Raw genomic sequence first — 6,831 nt, forward strand, 5'->3', positions numbered from 1 at the left:
ATTTTCAATAACCTCATATGCATGTGAAAGCTGGACAATGAATAAGGAAGACCATAGAAGAATTGATGCTTTTGAGTTGTGGTGTTGGAGGAGAATATTGAAAGTGCCACGGGCTGCCTAAAGAACCAATAGATCCATTTTGGAACATGCACATCCAAAGTGCTCCTTGGAGGCCAAGATGGCCAAACTTTGACTCTCATACTTCGGACACATTGTCGGAGGGACCAGTCGCTGGAGAAGGATATGTTTGGTAAGGTGGAGAGTCAGAGAAAAAGAGGAAGATCCCCAACGAGATGGATTGGCCAAGTGGCAGCATTGATGGACTCAAGCGTGGTAACTGTAGTGAGGTTGGCCCAGTATCGGGCAGTGTTTCGTTCTGCTGTGCATAAAGTCGCTATGAGTTGGTACTGACTCGATGGCACCTAACAACAACAACAGAGGTAAGTACCTTTGATTGTATTGAATGGATTGAAATGCTATGTAATTCCAAGAAGGGAGAACAATTGAAGATGCTCTATTAGAATTTTTTCTTTCCATTTTCTGTTGCTGGATCTCTGTTGCTGACCCAAACTGAAACCCACTGCTGTTGAGTTGATTCCAATAGATAACACTGAAGCTGATAGGAATTTCTATGGGCTAGTCACATTCCTCCCACACCCACATTGTGAGCTCCTTGGTTTGCAGGAACACTCCAGAGTTTTCTCTGCTCCAGGTCTAATAGCTGTACCATTTTGTTGTTGTTTGTATGTTTTAGGGTTTTTTTTTTTGTTGTTTGTTTTTTTTTTAGTGTTTGTGTTTGTTTACTCTTTCTCCTTCTTCTACTTCTTTTTCCATCCCCTTGTTTTTTATCCTTTCTATCTCTGCTTTTATTATCCTTTCTGTTCCTCATCTCCCCTGTTTTTATTCCCGTTTGTTTTTTCTTTACTACTCTCTCTCTTTTTCTTTTCATCTTCCCTATCCCTGGTTTTTCTAAGTATTTTTGTTGTTGTTGTTACTTCCTTTTATGTTCTCTCTCATTTTTATTTTCTATAGTTCCATTTTTTGTCCCCTCTTTTATCTAGCTATTCTTAAGTGTTTTTGTATTTCTCCTTTTTATTTTCTTATTTTTCTCTTCTATAGCTCCATTTCCCTGTCCTTTTTGTGTTTATAATTATTATCTTCCTTTTTTCTGGTTGCTGCCTGTTTTTATTTCTTTTTTCTCTTTATTGTTTTCTCTTTCCATTGTCGGTTCCTTGTTTGATTGTTCTGTTTTTTTCTTTTCTTTTCTTTTTTTCTTGTGTGTGACAGGAGACAGCAACTGTGCCCATATAGCCCCATCACAACAATACCCTCAACAGCTCCACCCACTGGCTAAAAGTCAATACCAGCTCCTATACCACCTGATCAATGATAGAAAACAGCCAACACCAGCCCAAATTAACTTGAAATCTGAGGTACACAAGCAGAAGGAACAAGAGAGAATGGCTCAGACAAATGACCAAGATGTAGAGCCAGAAAATGTTTCTGAGAAAGAAAAGGTAATGGAACTCACTGAAAAAGAATTCAGATGAATGCTTGTTAGATTCCTTCAAAGAATTGACAGAAATATCAAGGAAAGCAAGAAGAACACAGAAAGGTTTTTTGGAAAACTTAGGAAAGCACTGCAATAACAAACAGACAAAATAAATGCAAAGTTTGAAACAATACAAAACCTGCAATTACAAATACAGAAGATTAATTCTATGATTTCAGAAATTGATAACACATTGAATGGGCAAAAGAGTACATTCAAAACAATGGAAGCCCAAATTAGTAAGCATAAAGATAAATCTCTGAATACTACTATGCTAGAAGTACAATTAGGAAAAAAGAATGAAAAAACCCCAAAGGAAGTCTAAAAGTTATGTGGGACACCATGAAGAGGAACAACTTACTTGTGATTTGAATTCCAGAACAGGAAGAGACAATAAAAACCTAGAAAAAATTTTTTGAAGAGTTGTTGGAAGAAAACTTCCCTAATATCATAAAAGATAGGACGATAAGCATACAAGAACCTGAATGAACACCCAACAGGATAGATCCCAAAAGAAAATTGCCAAGACATATGATAATCGAACTTTGCAAAACCAAAGAAAAGGAAAGAATCCTGAGAGCAGTTTGAGAAAAATGAAAAGTTACCTACAAAGAGGAACTAATAAGACTAAATTCTGATTTCTCAGTAAAAACTATGTGAGTTAGATAAAAAATACTAATCAGAAATAATTTACAAGATGTCTTTTTATGGAACTAAAGCTATGACCAAAGTTTCTACTTTGCCTAAAAGTTAGATCCCAGTAAATATTTCCAAAGTCTGTTCTTGATAGATAAACTAAGAATAGTGCTAAATGGAACTTAAAGAGTTCCCTTTAACACTGAAACGGTAATATTGTGTTGGACCCTTTACATCTTGGCAGGCCATTCTTGCCTTTGAGATACTGTACATAATGTGACCCCCAATTCAGCACTTTCCTGGGGGCTAGTGCTTTGTTGCTGGGCTCTGTCCATCTCAGATCTGTGTATAGGGAGTTTTATCCAGCAGTTTGCAGATTACCAGTTGTGAACGTCAATACATTTCTAATAATTATGTGAGAAACCGTTTGGTAACTATAAGTAAGACTTTCTGTGCATTTGATCATTATCTGGCCCAGTCCACTTCCTAAATCAGTCTTCCAAATTATGCTTTCTATTAGGCATTGATCAGGGGTGATGACTTCACCAAGTTAGCTAGCCAGGGACACTGTGATATTATAGACCATCTGCCCAGGATGCTCCTCAGGAATAGCTGCTGCTGTCCGAGAGACTTTGTTGTGTACTGTGAGACTTTCAACATCAGGGCATCTGACTTAAAGGCGGGAGTGCAAGTGTGAAGGAAGGGAACCTGGCAAGGAGGCAAGAGGGAGCCACACAGAAGCTTCCCCACTCGGTCACCCATTGTTAGCAGGATGTTCTGATTCACATGCCATTATGTGACTTCCAAAGCAAGAACAGCAAAGGTACACCATGTTACGGTTTCCATTTCTTTAATACCTGTTATCCTAACTTCACTAAAATGATGTCATGTTGAAAACTTGCCTTCCAGTGTGACCAGCTGTGATCAGAAAGCGTCGTCAGTGTTGGGACAGTAGCTGTCTCTGGCAGGTCTGATTCTGAACTATGGTGCTTTCTCCTTGGCCTTGATGCTCAAAGCCTTATGTAACCTGCTAGTTTCTGCATTAACCTAGAATACCTCGCTTGTATCTTTGTAACTTAGCTGGGCACTTGCCTACTGTAGTGGGCTGAATAAAGTGTTTGTAAACATTGTAAAACAACAACAACAACAAATAAACTATGCAGGCAAGAAGGCAATGGGATGACATATACAAAATTCTACAGAAAAAAAAAAAAGGAAATTGCTAGGCAAGAATCATACCTAGCAAAGCTGTCCCTCAAATGTGACTGCAAAATTAGGACATTTCTTGATAAATAATAATTAAAGGATTTTGTAATGACAAAACTAACTTTATAAACAATTCTAAAGGGTGGTCTTTGGGTTGAAAACTGACAACAGATAATAACTTTGGCTTTCCACACACGACACCACCACCCAGAACTCAGTCCAGATATCATTATTGCTGTTAAGTGCCATCGAGTCAATTCTGACTCATAGTGACCCTCTATAGGGTTGCCGAGAAGTGTCTGATAAGTTAAACTACCGGCCTTGTGGTTCAAACTGAGCTTGCAGTCCAGTGCTTATCCTACAGGGCCACATTAGGACTCCCAATATAGATATGTTGCTGTTGTTGTTAAGCGCCATCAAGTCAGTTCTGACTCATAGCGACCCTGTATAGGGTTTCTGAGGAGCGGCTGGTGAGTTTGAAAAACTGACCTTGCCATTCAAACTGACCTTGAAATTGAGTGCTTATCCTAAGGTACCACATGAGGACTCCATATAGAAGTATTTAAAGTACAACAAATCTACAAGACTGACAATAGGGAGCCAGAGATAATCAATTTATAATGAACTACTCCTGGTATGGAGTGGATGGCAAACCACAAGGTTGGCAGTTCAAACCCACCAGCTAGACTTGGGAAACTCTATACAGGGTCACTATTAGTCGAAACCAACTCAGTGGCACTTAACAACAACAACAACTAACCAAAAAGAGGAAATACTGTAAATACAGAACTTACAAATGGGAAGAAATCAAGTAGATTTCAAGAAAATTTTGTTCTTTTATCATTGTTGTTGTTTGGTGCCACTGAATACAACCCATAGCGACCTATGTACAGCTGAACGGAACACTGCCTCCTATACCATCCTCACAATTGTTGCTATATTTAAGCACATTGTTAAAGTGACTGCCAGCCCATCTCAGTGAGGGTCCTTCTCTTTTTCACTGACCAAGAATGATGTCCTGGTAACATGTCAAAAGCATGTGAGACGCTCTTGTGCACTCATGTTAATGGCGGGCGGAGGCTTCTAAGCGGAACACAGATAACTGCTGCCCGCACGGGGGAAACTCTTCCCTGCCTCCCGGTTTCCGCTCGCTGCCAGTGACGGAACTCGACAGCCTGTCCGTGGTGCAACCCGATCACTTGCAGACCGGTTGGCGCTGGGGCGGGGCGTCAACTAGTTCGTCAATAAGTACATCCAGCAGACCAAGCCCCTTACCCTGGAGCGCACCATCAATCTGTATCCTCGTACCAATTACACTTTGGGTACAAAATAGCCCCTCTATGAGAGGGACAACTCTGTTGCAGCCAGATTTCAACGAATGAGGGAAGAATTTGATAAAATTGGAATGAGAACTGTAGAAGTGGTTTTGATCGTACACGAGCACCGGCTACCCCATGTGATATTGCTTCGGCTGGGAACAACTTTCTTCAAATTACCTGGTGGCGAACTAAATCCAGGAGAAGCTGAAGCCGAAGGACTAGAACGGTTAATGGCAGAGATACTAGGTCGTCAAGATGGAGTCCTCCAAGGCTGCATTGGTAACTGTGGAGACCAAATTTTGTACCTCCTCAGTATCCATATATTCCTGCACATAGTACAAAGCCTAAGGAACATAAGACGTTGTTTCTGGTTCAACTTCCAGAGAAAGCCTTGTTTGCAGTTTCCAAAAATTACAAACTGGTAGCTGCACCATTATTTGAATTGAACGACAGTGCACCAGGATATGGACCCATCATTTCTAGTCTCCCTCAACTCTTGAGCAGGTTCAGTGTTATATACAACTGAATTTCTGTGCAGTAGAGAAGTAAAAGAAGCCGTTTTTGTGAACACAGCTATCCACAGTGTAGAATAATAAACATGGTAAGACAAGGTTTTTGGTTTTATCTCTTTCCCAGTCCCTCAGTTGCTCCCTACTTTCTATTGCTTGAATAGTAAAGTTAATAGGAATAACTAGATAGTGGTGTAAACAAATGTGATAATTTTAAGTTGACTTTTGGTTCTATTCAAATTTTTTTGTACAACATTAAACGAGTGGACTTTGCTTTTAAACAAAGGAGCAACCTGGCTGTACTTGTAAGACATATTTGTCCATTCTCCTACTAGACTTGGTATTTTTAGTATTCTTTGTTAACACTATAAGTCAAAGACGTCAATTCTTCAGTCTTCCTTATTCATTATCTAGCTTTTGCTTGCATTTAGATGATTAGAAAATAATTCCTCTAAAAAGGAAATTATTTTAAGCAATAGCTATGGAGTCCTGGTGTGGCACCATGGATAAACACTCTACCTCAAGGTCGATTTGAACAAGGTCAGAAGTTCAAACTCACCAGCTGCTCCTTGGAAACACTGTACAGGGTCCTGAGTCAGAACTAACTCGAGGGCACTTAACCACAACAAAATGTTCCTTTTGGAGGGTTTTCTTTTCTTTTCTTTTTCCGTTTTTGCAACATTGTATGGATGAATTGACTTTGACTAAATTTTCAGTGATTTATGCTTCAATACTAAAATGATTATCTTGTTACAACTGGTTTAAGTTTCTCTTCCTGAAGAATGTGCTGTTACTGCTATGTGGTATTGTTATGAAAACAGGAGATTAGATGGTGACCTAGTTCACTGCAACAGTGAAGTTTATTCTTCTCAGTGTGGAGGAGAAAGCAAAGTCTGTGCATAGTTAGTTTCACTTGTTTGCCACATGCCACTGTAACATTGGGATTCCAATATTATGACATTTTATTTTGCCTTTACAGACTCAGTCCTTAATCCAGAGTCTTGCTTACAATGATGTAGTGGTACAGATGTTGTTGTTAGATGTTGTTGAGTCAGTTCTGACTCAGCAATCCTATGCACAAAGAATGAAACACTGCTCTGTCCTGTGCCCATTGCTTCTGCCACTGTGCCCACCCATCTCATTGGGGGTCTTCCTCTTTTTGCTGACCCTCCACTTTACCTAGCATGATGTCTGTCTACAGGAACCAGTTCCTCCTAATAACATGTCTGAAGTATGAGAGATGAAGAATGCTTCTAAGGAGCATTCTGGCTGCACTTCTTCCAACACAGATTTGTTTGTTCTTCTGGCAATCCACGGTACTTACAATACTCTTTTCCAATATTGCAACTCAAATGTATCTATTCTTCTATGGTCTTCCTTATTCATTGTTCACCTTTCACATGCATATGAGGGTATTGAAAATACCAGGGGTTGGGTCAGGTGCACCTTAGTCTTCAAACTGATATCTTTGCTCCTGAACACTTTAAAGTGGTCTTGTGCAGCAGATCTGCCTAATGCAATGCATTGTTTGATTTCTTGACTGCTGCTTCCATGAGTGTTGGTGGTTGATCCAAGCAAAGGAACTCTTTGACAACTTCAGTCTTTCCTC

General features: G+C 39.7%; 1 pseudogene; it reads left to right on the top strand.

Annotated features, from left to right (window-relative positions):
* The window catches only part of LOC102828579, a 68,324-nt pseudogene extending 63,018 nt beyond the window's left edge, over positions 1-5,306 (top strand).
* The last annotated feature ends 1,525 nt before the right edge of the window (positions 5,307-6,831 follow it).

This window comes from Chrysochloris asiatica, unplaced genomic scaffold, assembly GCF_000296735.1.
Source record: "Chrysochloris asiatica unplaced genomic scaffold, ChrAsi1.0 scaffold00009, whole genome shotgun sequence".
Classification (NCBI taxonomy): Eukaryota; Metazoa; Chordata; class Mammalia; order Afrosoricida; family Chrysochloridae; genus Chrysochloris; species Chrysochloris asiatica.